Here is a 15,229-nt window from a genome sequence, read left to right as displayed (position 1 = left end):
CCCTTGCTCCTCTTCTTAAGTATCTGGACAGAGACAGCAAAACTAGCGTGTTGTGTTCAAGATTCCCGTAGACAAATTCCCTGTCATTTTTAACCTGTAAAAAGATTTACAAAATCCATCAATGGGTGCAGGACAACATTTCAGATGAGATCACTTGAGCTGTCAAGGTGTGATCTGGCATCACACTGTTACAGTGAAGTTCAACCCAAGTTAGAGCAAGAAATCATCTTCTAACTGCGCACAGTGATGGTATCTGGAATGACCATCAAATTCTCTGATGTTCTTCCTGTCTCTATGAGAATGGGTTCAGAGGAGATGTGAGGGGTAAGTTTTGTTACGCAGAGAGTGCTGAGTGTGTGGAATGGGCTGCTGGCAACGGTGGCAGAGGTGGATACAATAGGGCCTTTTAAGAGACCCCTGGACAGGTATATGGAGCTCAGAAAATTAGAGGTAATTTCTCAGGGATGGACATATTCGGCACAGCTTTGTGGGCCAGAGAGCCCGTGTTATGGGGTAGTTTTTTTTTCTATGTTTCTACCATCCCCAATCTGTGACCTGGCTCAGTTTGACTCTCTCCATTGGTATTATTCCCTCTTCCCACTGAGCTGCATGGGTGCCTGGCCCCACAGTAACTGAAACACTCTCACACGAATAGCCTTTGTTAAAGTGCAGCTGGAATTTTCTTTTATGTATTATTAACTTTTCTTTTATGTATTATTAACTGCCACAGTTTTAACACCATATAAACAATTCCTGCTGAGATGAATGGTTGGTCCGCACAGCTAGTAAAAGGACTTAAAGTGAGTTTTTGTATTATTTCAGGTTCTTGTCACAGTCATAGAATAATACAATACAGAAACAGGCCCTTTGGCCCATCTAGTTGGTGCCAAGCTACTTAAACTTTCTACTGCCATACCCCTACCATCCAGGTACCTGTACAAACCTCTGAAATGTTCAACTTGAGCTTGCAGGCACCGGGTGTGCTGGCTGCTCATTCCACACCTGGATGACGGTCTGTGTGAAGACGTTTCCCCTCATGTTCCCCTACCCTTTCAGCTTTCACCCTTGACCCATGGCCTCTGGTTGTAGCCCACCCAATCCCAGTGGAGAAAGCCAGCTTGCATTTACCCTATCTATGCACCTCTGTCACAATCAAATCTCCCCTCAATCTTCCACATTCCAAGCAATAAAGTCCTGATCTGTTCAATCTTTCCCAATAACCCAAGTCCTCCAGACTTGGCAACATCCTTGTGAATTTTTTCTGAACTCTTTCAACCTCTTTTACATCTTTCCTGTAGGTAGGTGACCACAACTACAAACAAGACTCCAAATTAGGCCTCACCAATGTCTTCTACAAGTCAACATAACATCCATAGGACCGAAAGAAGCTGCAGAAGATCGTGAACACGGCGCAGCGCATCACACAAACCAATCTTCCGTCCTTGGACTCACTTTACACCGCACACTGTCGGAGCAGTGCTGCCAGGATAATCAAGGACACGACCCACCCAGCCAACACACTTTTCGTCCCTCTTCCCTCCAGGAGAAGGTTCAGGAGCTTGAAGACTCGTACGGCCAGATTTGGGAACAGTTTCTTTCCAACTGTGTTTAACCAACACCCCCGACTCCCCACACTCGCACAAGCCAAACTTACCACTAGAATATTAGACCTCTGCTAGTTTAAATTCCTGAACTAACAAATCCCTTGTCACCGCTTTGACTTTCCTCTGCCAGGTAATCTCCCGACCCCGAGCAGTTTCTAAAGTGGCCCACCTGTTGTTATGCAGGATAACATCAAGAGTACTCTGCGATGGCTATTTAACCTCATTCCCCTTCCTGACTCTCACCCAGTTTCCTGTGTCCTGCACCTTGGGTGTAACTCACCTCTCTTCATGTTATATCTATCAACCCCTCCAACTCCTGGATGATCCGGAATTCATCCATCTCAAGTTCCAACTCCTTAAAGTGCAGGGTTACAAGCTGCAGCTGGATGCACATCTTGGAGGTCAGTGGTCCCCAGCCACCGGGCCATGGACCGGTACCGGGCCGAGAGGCAACGATATGATTTGGCGATATGAGTCAGCTGAACGCTTCCTCATTCTCTATCATGCCCACTGCTCTGCTGAACTTGAACGCATGAGAGGTCAAACCGCACACGTCATCCATGTCAGCACGGGAAGAAGATCGACTCCTCGAGCTTGCAAATGACGGTGGGCTGAAAAGTACGTTTGACATAACATCTCTGCCGGCATTCCGGATCAAAGTCAAGGCTGAATATCTTGGGATAGCCACGAAAGCACGAAAAACGTTGATTCCATTTCCAACATATCTCTGCAAAGCGGGGTTTTCTGCAATGAATGCAATGAAAACTAAATTGTGGAATAGACTGGACATAAGGAACTCCCTTCGAATATCGATGTCTCCCATCACCCCTCGATGGCACCGTCTTGTTGCAGGAAAACAAGCCCAGGGCTCCCATTGATTCAGCGATATTGGTGTGTTGCAATGATTTTATATGTTCATACGGGGAAAATATGTGCTGTGTGTTTAATATCCAAACGTTACTTAAAATGTTATGATGACTTACAAGTGACTTATAATTGACTTATCACTATATAACAGTAATATAAAGTAAAAGCTGGAATGATACGATAAATACACAGCCTATGTAAAGTAGAAATAATGTATGTACAGCGTAGTTTCACTGAACAGAATCGCCAAAAACAATTTGTAGAAAAAAAATCGGTACGTACACCCATGCACACACAAGTGCCCGTGCAAGGCTTCACGGTCATTGTAGTCTTTCTCAGAGTAAACACAACTTATTTGACTGCTATCCTTGTCCCTTTGTAACTCTACCCCGCCCCACCCCCAGTCGGCCGGTCCACAAGAGTATTGTCAATAATAAACCAGTCTGCGGTGCAAAAAAGGTTGGGAACCCCTGTTGCAGGTGAGGGCATCAGGGACACTGGAGGTCTCCCCACCTTCCCACCAATGTCCCTTCTAATTGGTAATGACCAGTGTGCACAAAAATCTTGTACTGTGCACTTTTTCCACCCAGTGACAAAATGTGCACAGTGAATTTTATATAGAGAGGTATTCATTCTTACAGCTAGCAAATCACTGGCACTAAGAACTTTGATCTCCTTTGGGTTCGATTGGGTTCATCTGCACTCTCACACAACCTATCTCGTAGGCCTGTTAACGGGTAATGAAGGATTTTCTCACAAGAGCCTTTGCACACTGTCCAAGTGCACCCAGTGCTCCTGAACGCCAATCCTCCCAGTGCTCAGATACGGCGGCTGCTCGGGTAAAAGAGATCCACACAGGGAATACTGAGGATTATTCCGAGACAGGGAGGGAAGAATCCAATAAAACCCCAGAGTTAATGGCTCCACAAAGACAATTGCCCACCCAAATGCTGCCCAATCCACGAGCAGGAGGAGGGACAGCCCTCAGTGATTCCTCTGTATGCACCCTGGAAGCCTTAAGAAATGATAATGATCATGAATCAGGCCCCAGATAGAAAAGAAAAACCAGTGCAGTTTGCTCAGTATGTCCACAGTACAACACAAATGTATAAAGTGACACCGCAAGATTTATTCTGTCTCTGCTGCACGATTCTCTGAGCTGAGGAGGGGGAAATGAAAGGCAGAATTGAGATACCAAACCTATCAGGAGTTACCAGTGGGAAACCATAATGAGAATGAACAGACAGACCGGATTATTCAAGCCTTGGAAAGGGCCCTCCGGCAACCTGTAAACATCACTAAAGTACTTGAATGCAAACCTAAGCCTGGGGAATCGGGACCAGACTATTGGGAGCGATTTGTGGCCTGCTACGGCACTTTCACAGGAGACCAAGCCTTTAATGATGGGAATCCGTCTGCCCAGTTTGATGTCTTACTGTTCCAATGCTTACCAACTAAGTTAGCCAACATGATTAAAACAAATAATATGGATTGGCCTGACAGTGAACAAAATCGAATGCGACGAGCTTTGACATACTATTGCGAGCCGACTTTCGAATCCTGATCAACCCCGAAGGGCACTAATATTAAAGGTGAATATGTTCAGCAGGGTGAAGGACGCGAGCAAGCTATATCTGGGGATCAGAAATGGGAACAAAAACCTACCAAGGGACAGGTGGGGACAACAATCCATAAAATTGACAAGCAAGGATGCTTCCTACCATGAGTACCACTCCTCGGGAAAAGCCCAATGTAATATTGCAAGTTGCTGGAATTCCAATTCTGTTTATGATTGATATGGGGACAACCACAACCACTCTCAACCAGGTATCGGAAAATAGTACTGGAAAAGGGATTCCAGCTATCAGATTCTACAATCACTCTGTCTGGGTTTGAAGGCACAGAACGTACGTATTCACGTACCCAGCCACTGAAGGTGGAATTCCAGGGGGACCCAGTGTGTGGTTTCATTTACAGTCACCACCAGTCTGAGGTGTAATCTAGCAGGGAGAGACTTGCTCTAACCATTGTAAGTCAAGATTCTCTGCACAGACAGGATAGCACTCTGGGACCTCTCCGAGGGAAGAAACTGGAGTTCCTTGCCTACACCCTGACGAAACAAGTCCCCAGCACCAAGGGAGACTGGCAAGACTCTGCCGCGGGCCAACTCCGATACTGGAAGGAGTCTGAGGTGAAGACGGGACATCTGGTAAGGCACACTTTTAATATTGACTGAACCCAAGATGTTATACCCCATCTCTGGGCAATTTCAGGCCATGAAGTCGGCCACACCAACTGCTCCCTATCCGGATCACCGTGAGAGAAGGACAGACTCTCCCACCCATTTCGCAACATCCCCTCAATCCCGAGGCAATATTTTATGAGGATGGAAGCTCTTTGTGAATCCAGCACGATATTCTGGCTATGCGATAGTGACGGACAGTGAAATAGTTGAGCAAGCCTCTTTTGAGGCAGCTGCCTCCACCCAGAAGGCTGAGCTGCTTGCTCCGACTCATGCCTGTATCCTTGCAACAGACAAAAGTGCGAATGTTTACACAGATTCCCGTTATGCATTTGGAGTTGTACATAAATAATCTTCCGGAAATTGTACATGACTACGGGCCAACTAACCAAAATTCTCCAAGCATTACATTCGCAGGTATGGCAGGCTTACAAGGAAGAGAACTACCCCACAGAGAGGAGTGACTATCCCACCACAGAACTTGGGAATTTTGTCCTGATCAAGAACTGGGATCGAGGGAAACTCGGACCTCGGTGGAGAGGACCACATCAGGAGTTACTGACCACTCCCACAGCTGTGAAACTGAAGGGGCAATCTCGGTGGATACATCGAACAGACAACAAACGTGTTACTGAAGGAACTGAGTAGAAGGACTCTCTTGGACTAAAGGAAAATGTATTGGTTGATAGTGGTGTTCGTGTTTACATCTTTGAGAGGGCTCACCCCAGAATCCGGGGGCCCCCATGTTAACACCTTTCTGTCACACCTATGCCAAACAGGTAGAAGTAGGGGCCTGCTGGGTTTGTGGTGAAATTCCCCAGCATGGTAAAACTATGATTCCAATGTCAGTAATCCCGCTCAACCAGACTGAGGAACTCTCAGACTGGGCTTTCTCAAATATCACCCGGGGAAGTGAGGTGAGGAACTGTGGTTCAGTCAGAGATGACTGTGGCTGTCAGTGTCTTGAGGGATGGTATCTCGGGCCCCCACCAAACAGAACTTCCTATACTGGGAAACATGCATCCTGGCCATACTTGCAGGTGCCCAACAGCGGAGAGGAATAACTGAGACTGAGCGATTTTGGATGATCGCTTTTCTCTCCTATGGAGTAGCCAGGAATTCATGAGAGAGAATCAATTTGGCTACAGCACTTGAGGAGCTGGCCACAATACTGCAGGGGCCCTGACAGAAACACAGGCCCAAGTAACAGAAATATCCACTGAAATGATTGCAATCCGGCAGACAGTCTGACAGAATCGTAAGGCTTTAGGTTTTATCCTGGCTGAGAAAGGGGAAACCTGTGCTATTATTTACACAGAATGCTGCACCTATATCCCTCATGAATCTACTAACATTACATCCCTCTCCGAGCACACTGCCAAGGAGACTGACAGCATCAAGGAAGTAGGGCAGGATTTACACGGGTTCACCGAAGGGTCGAAATGGTGGTCTTCGAAGGTCTGTTCGGTAATATGTGGGGCGAGATATTGCATTATGGCCGAATAGTTGTACATATGATTGTTATCATTACTGATGTATGCTGTTTTCACCCACTGATAAGTCAATGCTGTACTCGGTTACTTTCTCTGTAAAAAAAATACTGCTTTGTTGATGATGTAATGATGAAAAGGAGGGAATGATAAAGTATGTAAAAGGGTTAACACTTCGTTAAACAATAGCAGCTTGTTTTCTGAAAGAAACTGCTGATGATCAACAGATGTGCTGAGCCATGCTGAGCCATATTTCTTCTTGAGGGTAGCTAGCTGGGGTTTCAGGATGCTTATCTCCCTGTGCACTCATGTGTAGATATAGGACAGCTTCAGTCTGTTCTGTGTGTGTAAGCCATTATGACTATTTTGTAATTTGTCTTTAGGGGCTGTCATGTAGTAAATAACTTTGGCTCCAGCCTATCTTGTGTGGGGGGTATCTGGACAGATATACCTGTGGTGTAAGGGGAATTGTTAGTCAGTTACTGGATAGGGCAGGTACAGTCATAGACTGTTCCTGTTTGAGCGACGAACTGAGTAAGCCCCAGGTGCTTGGAAAAATGAGTTTGTACTTATACAGTCTCTGAGTGACTTTATCCGGATTCAACTTCCACAGAATGTGAGTGGTTTTAAAGGGCTGGGCTGCTGGAAACACATTACCAGACCTGGAGTGATTGTAACTGGGTCTGACAGAGGCATAACTGGTACTTCTGGGCACATTCAGTCTCACTCCAACTATTTCCTACCTTCCTTTGTACAGGTATGTAATGCCTAAAGGACCAGTGTTTGAGTAAATGAGACTCACCAAACTTTCTCCTGATGAATCACTGGATCCTCCAAATCAGATGGGTTCTCTCCAGTTAATGCTCAAAATCCTCGGGCTGGTTCAGATGTTGTTGTTCCCTCATTTGAGTCGTGGTTTGCTTCCAGTTGGGGTTTTCTTCCAATGAATCTCTCACCGCAGGTCTAACTGTAACACGAAAGGTAATGAAGCACATTAACAATAAAAAGGAGAACCAAACATTTCTGCTTAATGTTACTAAGAACAAAACTCAGAAAGCTAAACATTGAAGTCAGGTATAATGATCTCAGTGAACAATCTTTTATTGTCCCTCACACGTCACAAAACGATATGGCATAAGACATGGTGAGACATAAGAGACAGGAACAGAATTAGGTGATTCAATCCATCTTGTCTGCCCCACCACTCAACCATGGCTGAGTTTTATTCCAACCCCATATTCCTGCCTTCCTCCTGTAACCCTGAAGCTACTTAGCAATCATGAATATATTAATCTCTGTTATAAAATTACTCAAATGGCAGCCTCAACCAACCTCTGCGGCAACAAATTCCACAGATCAGATATCTTTAGGTCAAAAAATTTTCCTCATCTCAGTTTTAAAGGGAAGCATTTTTATTCTGAGACTGTGCTGTCAGATCAGACTCTCTGTCTAATGGGGACATCCTCTCCATATCCACTGTGTCCAGGCTTTTCAGCATTCGGTAGGTTTACTTAACCATACATCCCTCCTCCAGCTGCTCGAAATTTCTGCTTCATTGCAGAAGCACGACCATCCATCCCCATCTGTAGAAGCACTAACCAAAGTCAAAGCCAAAACACCAACAGTTCCATATGCCTGGAATGTAGATCACAGGATTATAGCCGAAGCACCAACTCTCCCAGTACTCTTTGCTGCCAGTAAAATGCTGCAGTGTGTCAGCCAGTCACAGTTCAATAACTAGCATCTCCACACCAATGCACAACAGAACTGGTACCTGATGACCCTCTGGCATTCCAGCTAACAAAACCGATTCTGGAAATAACTCAGCAAGGCCAAATGTGCAAAAGAACACTTCACAATGAAGACAAAGGGTAAAAGAAAGATCGCTGATATATAACATTGAGGTGGTGGGATACAGGGTGGACCGAGGTTGACCCAGATGGTTGATGCATACCACTGAAGCGGGCGGCAGGAGACTAAACAGAGGTTGAACAAGATGGGCAGGGATGAGCACAAGGAACCAGGTGGGAGAAGGGATCAAGGACGATCACTGATACACAGATACTGAATTAATCGCACATAATAAAAGCTCATAAAATGACATAGTTAGAACAAACAATAAGAATTTTGGCATATGCCCTTTGACCCTCACCAAATTTTTATCAACACACCATAGAAAGTTTCCCACCCGGACTCTTCACACTTTGTATGGTAACTACTCTGCCTGTGACTGCGAGGAACAGCAGAGAACTTTGGATACAGATCAGCACATCACAGAAACCATTCTCTCCCCCTAGACTTCCCAGTCCCTCGGTAAAGTAGGCAGTGAAATCAAAGATCCCCAAAACCTGGGACGTTCTCCTTTCTCACCCACTCTAGTCGGGGAGAAGACACAAGATCCATAAAGCTTCAGGACAAATGCGAGGAGCCTCAGGAAATGAGGCGAGTTGGGGGAAGTTAACAGGACTCGGTGGCCAACATCAGATTTCCCCAACGCAACATGGAGGAAGCATCACCACCCATCCGGTGACTGAAGGACACACCATATGAATTTGCGTCACAAAGCGGAGGGTGGGGCAGATCTGCGGCACACAGCCTCACTGAAGCTGTTGGCGGGAATTCTGCGGAAATAGGCAGCCTGGGCTCCTGGTTTGGATCGTTCAATGCAGATTAAGTGAAGTCGACACATTTTTTGAAGAGCCCAGATAACTGGGTACTAAATGAGTAATTGGCTTTCGGTTCAGGGCTCACGGCCAACATCAGATCTCCCCGCTCGGGATCGGTCTCAATACACACCGATGGGAAAGTGATATCTTTGGCCCACAGACAGTGATCCCAACCCCTGGCACCCCGACCCAGGAGGCAAAGACACTTTCCCAATCCTGCAGATGATCCAGTCCAGTCCAACACTGAGCGGAAAGGAAAACACGGCTCACCCGGAGACTGTGAGCATGCACAACGGGCTTGTTACATCTGTGGTTAAATGCGACGGGCAAATGGGATCACGTGACTGGTGGGGGTCTCCCATCAACCCAAGCAGAGCATTCCAGCTACTCACTACTCTGTGGAAAGAAACAAACTTGCCGCTCACATCCCCTCTCACCTTAAATGTGTTAGACATTTCAACCTCCAGGAAAAATATATTGTCTGTCCACTCTATCTATTCCTCTCGTAATCTTATAAACGTTCATCCAGTCTCAGCCCAGCCTGCGCCGCTCTGGAGAAAACAACACAAGTTTGTCCAACCTCTCGTTATAGCTGATGCCCTCTAATCTAGACAATATCCTGGTAAACCTCTTTTACACCCTCTACTATTATTCTGATATTTCACATTCTTAAAATAAAGTACTGATCCTAACTGACCAAAGACAGGGAATGTTTTCTTGGATTAAATGTCAGGAATTGTGTAAAACTGAGTATTTGGCTATGGTGTATGTAAACTTCTGACGTCAACAGCAGCCATTAATATAAAAAAGAAAATTTGCTAGCATATCAAACAGAAAAAATGGCAAATTTTCTGTTCTCATTGATGAATCAAAAAGCCTGAGCATTAAGACCGCACAAATAGTTTATTTGAAACGTGATAAGGAAGGGGATCCCCATTTTATGTTTTTAGATCTAATTGAACTGCCTGATCAGAAAGCTGCAACTATTGTTAAGCATCTTCTGAATTGTCTCAAGAATCATGGGTTTGATGACTCTTACTTGAAACAGAACCTTGTAGCATTTGCTAGTGATCAGGTGAACATAATGCCTGCTGTCAAATCTGGTGTTGCTACAATTCTCAAGGAACATAACCCTGATGTGACAAATTGGCGTAGTCTTAATAACATATTAGAACTTGCAGTAGGTGATTCAGTGAGAGAAGTTCATAGAATAAATCATTTTCAATCATTTATCAACAAATTCTACTCTGTTTACAGCAGATCACCTCTAAATCAAAAGGAACTGTCTGAATGTGCCTCTCAACTAGAACAACAAATTTGCGAAATAGGCCGTGTTCTGGGCACCAGGTGTGTGGCTAGTTCATTTCGAACAGTTTCAGCAGTGTGACAAAATTATGAAGCACTGTGTTTTCACTTTGAAAAAGCAATGAAGAATGAAACAGGATCTGGGAGTGAGAGAAAAACCTATGAAGGTCTGTTGAAAAGATTCTTCAGGACAGTTTCTATTGGACTTCGCTCTAACGTATGACACGTTGCATGAACTTGGTTTACTTCAGAGTGTTTACAGAAACACACTACTATGACTGTTTATGCAGACAAACTGACCCAATGGATCAGAAGATCACTGCATGGACTGAAAGACCAACCTGGTACAAGAACTCTAGAAGCTCAAGAGGCAGTTGAAAAGGGGAAGTTTGGAGAAATTACCTTAACAAGCAACAACAAAATTGTCTCCATTAATTATCGACAGTTTCTTACTCGTCTTATAAACGACTTGCAGCATCTTATGTTCACAGCAACATCCTTGAAAGGTTCTCAAACTTCTAAAGCTCAAAGTATGTATTAATTCCCTGTTAAATGAAATGTGTGTCCTTGATAAAAGATAACTGGCCAGCTGAAATACCGCTTAATTTTTTTTTCAAGCTAAGTTGTATTTTATCATCATTTCGACCATAAACTGCTGGTACAGTACACAGTAAAAACGAGACAATGTTTCTCCAGGACCCTGGTGCTACATAAAACAACACAAAACTACACTAGACTATGTGAGACTGCACAAGGCTACCCTAGACTACATAAAAACAACATTAAAAAACTGCACTAGACTACAGCCCTGCACAGGACAACATAAAGTGTGCAAAAACAGTGCAGGGCAGTACAATAATTTATAAACAAGACAATAGGCACAGTAGCGGACAAATAACAATATAATAATAAATGATGTGAATGTCAGTCTAGACTCTGGGTATTGAGGAGTCTGATGGCTTGGGGGAAGAAGCTGTTACGCAGTCTTGTCGTGTGAGCCCGGATGCTTCGGTACCTTCTGCCTGATGGAGAATGATGGAGAAGCTGCAATATCATCTCTCTGTAAGAGGTTTAAGCTTTCTTCTTCCTCTGTAATAAATGCCTTCAGAGATTATGTGGAGGATCGTGGACGCCGCATCCCCCAAGATTTACGCCCATTACTGAGCTGTTCACAAGTTATTCCTATTAGTACTGCTGAGTATGAGAGAGGATTCAGTCACATCAACTTGATAATAACAACAACACACTCAAGGACTCTCATAGATCATGTATCAGCACTTATGTTTGTTAAACGACACAGACCTCCTCTAGTTCAGTGGAATCTGAGCCGTATGTCACAACATGGCTGCAGTACCACAGATCAGCAGATGATACCAGGACAAGAGTTGCTTCAGACCCACGAATACATATTACGCCTGACCCTTTAAGGAAATTATTTTGAAACTTCTCATTGGTGGCATTTGGTAAGTAGGTAATTACTTTTAAATTGGTAAAACACATGATTGGTGTCTTTTTCTTCACTTGCTTGATAATTATATTTTATGATAATTAGTGAGTGCAACTGAGTAATACTTTGTCATATTATTAAGTATTATATGTTTTATTGTACCAGTTATACACTGAAATGTACTGATAGGCTATACTATTGTTAATGTTTTAACTATCACTATATTTCTGTGGAGCTCTAGAATTGATATATTTCTTTCATCTCGGTTTACCATTATACCAGCGCCAAAGAAGAAGAATGTGGGCTGCCTTGAGGACTATTGCCCGGTAGCACTTACATCGACAGTGATGAAATGCTTTGGGAGGTTGGTTATGACTGAAATAAACTCCCGCCTCAGCAAGGACCTGAACCCACTGCAATTTGCCTGTCGTCACAATAGGTCAACGGCAGATGCAATCCCCACGGCTCTTCACACGGTTTTAGACCACCTGGACAACACAAGCATCTACGTCAGGCTGCTGTTCATCGACTACAGCTCTGCATTTAATACCATCATTCCCACAATCCTAATTGAGAAGTTGCAGAACCTGGGCCTCTGTAATTGTATTCTCATCTTCCTAACCAGAAGAACACAGTCTGTGCAGATTGGTAATAACATATCCTCTTCGCTGACGATCAACACTGGCGCACCTCAGGGGTGTGTGCTTAGCCCACTGCTCTACTCCCTGTATGCACATGACTGTGTGGCTAGACACAGCTCAAATACCATTGAGAAATTTACTGACAATACAACCATTGTTGGTCGATTCTCAGGTGGTGATGAGGGGGCGTACAGGAGTGAGATATGCCAGCTAGTGGAATGGTGCCACAGCAACAACCTGGCACTCAATGTCAGTAAGACGAAAGCGCTGATTGTGGACTTCAGGAAGAGTAAGACGAGGGAACACGTACCAATCATCATAAGAGTGATCATAAGTGGAGAGAGTGAGTAGCTTTAAATTACTGGGCATCAAGATCCCTGAGGATCTAGCCTGGTCCCAGCATATTGACGTAGTCATAAAGAAGGTAAGACAGCAGCTATACTTTATTAGGAGTTTGAAGCGATTTGACATGACAGCAAACAAGCTCAAAATCCTCTATAGCTGCACTGTGGGGAGCATTTGGACAGGCTGCATCACTGTCTGGTATGGAGGGGCTACTGCACAGGACCGTGAGAAGCTGCAGAAGGTTGTAAATCTAGTCAGCTCCATCTTGGGTACTAACCTACAAAGTGTCCAGGGCATCTTTAGGAAACAGTGTCTCATAAAGGCAGCATCCATTATAAAGGACCTTCAGCACCCAGGGTATGCCCTTTTCTCACTGTTACCATCAGGTAGGAGACACAGAAGCCTGAAGGCACACACTCAGCGATTCAGGAACAGCTTCTTCCCCTCTGCCATCCGACTCCTGAATGGACTTTGAAAGCTTTGGACACTACCTCACTTTTTAATATACATCATTTCTGTTTTTACACATTTTTAACAATCTATTCATTATGCATAATGATTTACTTTTTTATTTCTTATGTTTTAATTTATTTATTATCTATGCCAGAATATGTATTTATGTATTGCATTGAACTGCTGTTGCTGAGTCAAACAAATTTCATGTCAATTGCCTGTGATAATAAACCTGATTTTGACATAACAATATAGAGAGAGAGAGAGAGAGAGAGAGAGAGAGAGAGAGAGAGATAGATAGATAGAGAGATAGAGATTGATTGATTGAGATTGATTGATTTTGTCAGCTCCGGCACCTAAAACAATTAGCACTGCACCCCTGCTGAAAGGACATCCCACTTTCTAACAACCGCCCCCTTTCAGGCCTAGGGTCCCACATCTTTCCGACCACTCACCCCACACCCACAGTCCACCCGTAACCTCTACCCACACACAGACAGATCCCCTTCACCCCAAACCCCCTCCCAGCCTGGGAACCACAACTGACTGATCCCACAGCCCGGGCTCGGGCGCAAAGCTAAAACCGGGGCTGCGGGACCGGAGAGCCCGGAGCCTGCAGCCGTCCGGCAGAACTCGGTCCCGGCCCTTTCCAACTGCAGCAAACCCCCGATTCACACAAACTCCATTACTCACCTCCCCGATAGCAGAACCGCCGGCGACAACTGTGATGGGCACCGGGCAGACGTTCAGCAGGATATTCGCCGCAGCACCACCCGTGGACGGAGGTCCGTGCAGCGCCGCCGGTGGCCGGAGGTCCACGCAGCGCCACCGGTGGCCGGAGGTCCGTGCAGCGCCATCAGTGGCCGGAGGTCCGTGCAGCGCCTCCAGTGGCCGGAGGTCCATGCAGCGCCACCAGTGGCCGGAGGCGGGAGGGACAACGGAGAGGTAAATCACAAACACGACAAAGTCTGCTGAGGCTGGAAATCCAGAGCAACACCAACAAAATGCTGGCGGAACTCAGCAGGCCGGGCAGCAACTATCGAAAAGAGTTAACAGTCGACGTTTCCAGTTGAACTGAGGACTGAGATGGAATGAAGGAAATATCTGAATAAAATCGGGGCGGGCGAGGAAATGCCGAGCTGGAGGGTGATAGGTGAAGCCAGGTAGGTGGGAAAGCTCAAGAGCAGAAGAAAATAGAATCTGATAGGAGAGGAGAGTGGAGAATAGGAGAAAGGGATGGAGCAGTGGATCCAGAGAGAAGTGTTCAGCAGGTGAGAGGACGTGAAAAGTCAGAGAGGAAGAGAGGGAGTGGGAGGGAGAGGTGAGGGGGAGATTTGTTCGGCGGAAGGAGAAATCAATATTCATGCCATCAGGTTGGAGGGTACCCAGACGGAATATAAGGTGCTGATCCTGGACCCTGAGGGTGGCCTCATCTTGGCACAAGAGGAGGCGATGGGTTGACACGTCGCAAAGGAAATGGGAATCGGAATGAAAATGTTTGGACACCGGGAAATCCCGCTCGGAGCAGATAGTTCAAAGGTTAATTAATTATCAAAGCAGATATCCATAAACAGCTCTGAGTTTTTTTTTTCTTCTCCAGTGAGCCACGGAACAAAGAACATGAAAGTCGTTCAGAGAGAAACATCAAACTCCCACCCCACCCAACCCCGCATAAAAAGGAACGGCATCCCGATCATCAACCCCCAAAACCCACCCCTCCCACAAATGGGAAAAATAACATCGATCCCCCCAAAAAAACAACCCGACCCCGCACAACTGCGGAGGAGCCGGTGTCACCGGTGTAGAGGAGCCGCATCGGGAGCAGCGGACACAACGGGCGACCCCGGAAGATTCACAGGTGAAGGGTCGCCTCACCTGGAAGGATGTTTGGACAACGGGGAGAGTTCGGCCGTCCGGCCCTTTCACTGTGACCCCCGAACTCCACATCAAACCCGTCCAAACGAATCTGGGTGAACTTTAATGACCAATAAATATAATTCCTCTCTTTGATCACTGTCTGAATGATTCCCTGACTCTGAGAGGAAGGGGTATCTATGATCCACATTGTCAGGGTGTTGAGTTTACCAGGAGACAGAGACTGCAGGGACGGGAGGTTTTCTGGTCACTAATACACTGTGTGTGGACCCCGCTGGCAATTCTGGTGTTGTG

General features: G+C 45.5%; 1 long non-coding RNA gene across 2 annotated transcripts; it reads right to left on the bottom strand.

Moving 5' to 3' along the window:
• On the bottom strand, positions 1–13,835 carry LOC140206735 (uncharacterized). 2 transcript variants are annotated; one of them, XR_011888373.1, is made up of 3 exons: positions 13,754–13,835; positions 7,006–7,170; positions 1–94 (listed from the first exon to the last, which is right to left on the bottom strand). It is a non-coding gene; the product is annotated as an uncharacterized lncRNA (long non-coding RNA). The 2 variants fall into 2 exon arrangements; XR_011888374.1 differs by lacking the exon at positions 13,754–13,835 and adding an exon at positions 9,307–9,416.
• Positions 13,836–15,229: the final 1,394 nt, after the last annotated feature.

The sequence above is a fragment of the Mobula birostris genome, chromosome 13 (genome assembly GCF_030028105.1).
Source record: "Mobula birostris isolate sMobBir1 chromosome 13, sMobBir1.hap1, whole genome shotgun sequence".
Lineage (NCBI taxonomy): Eukaryota > Metazoa > Chordata > Chondrichthyes > Myliobatiformes > Myliobatidae > Mobula > Mobula birostris.
Note: the sequence above shows the minus strand (reverse complement) of the source record. Positions and strands in the feature narration are given on the sequence as shown.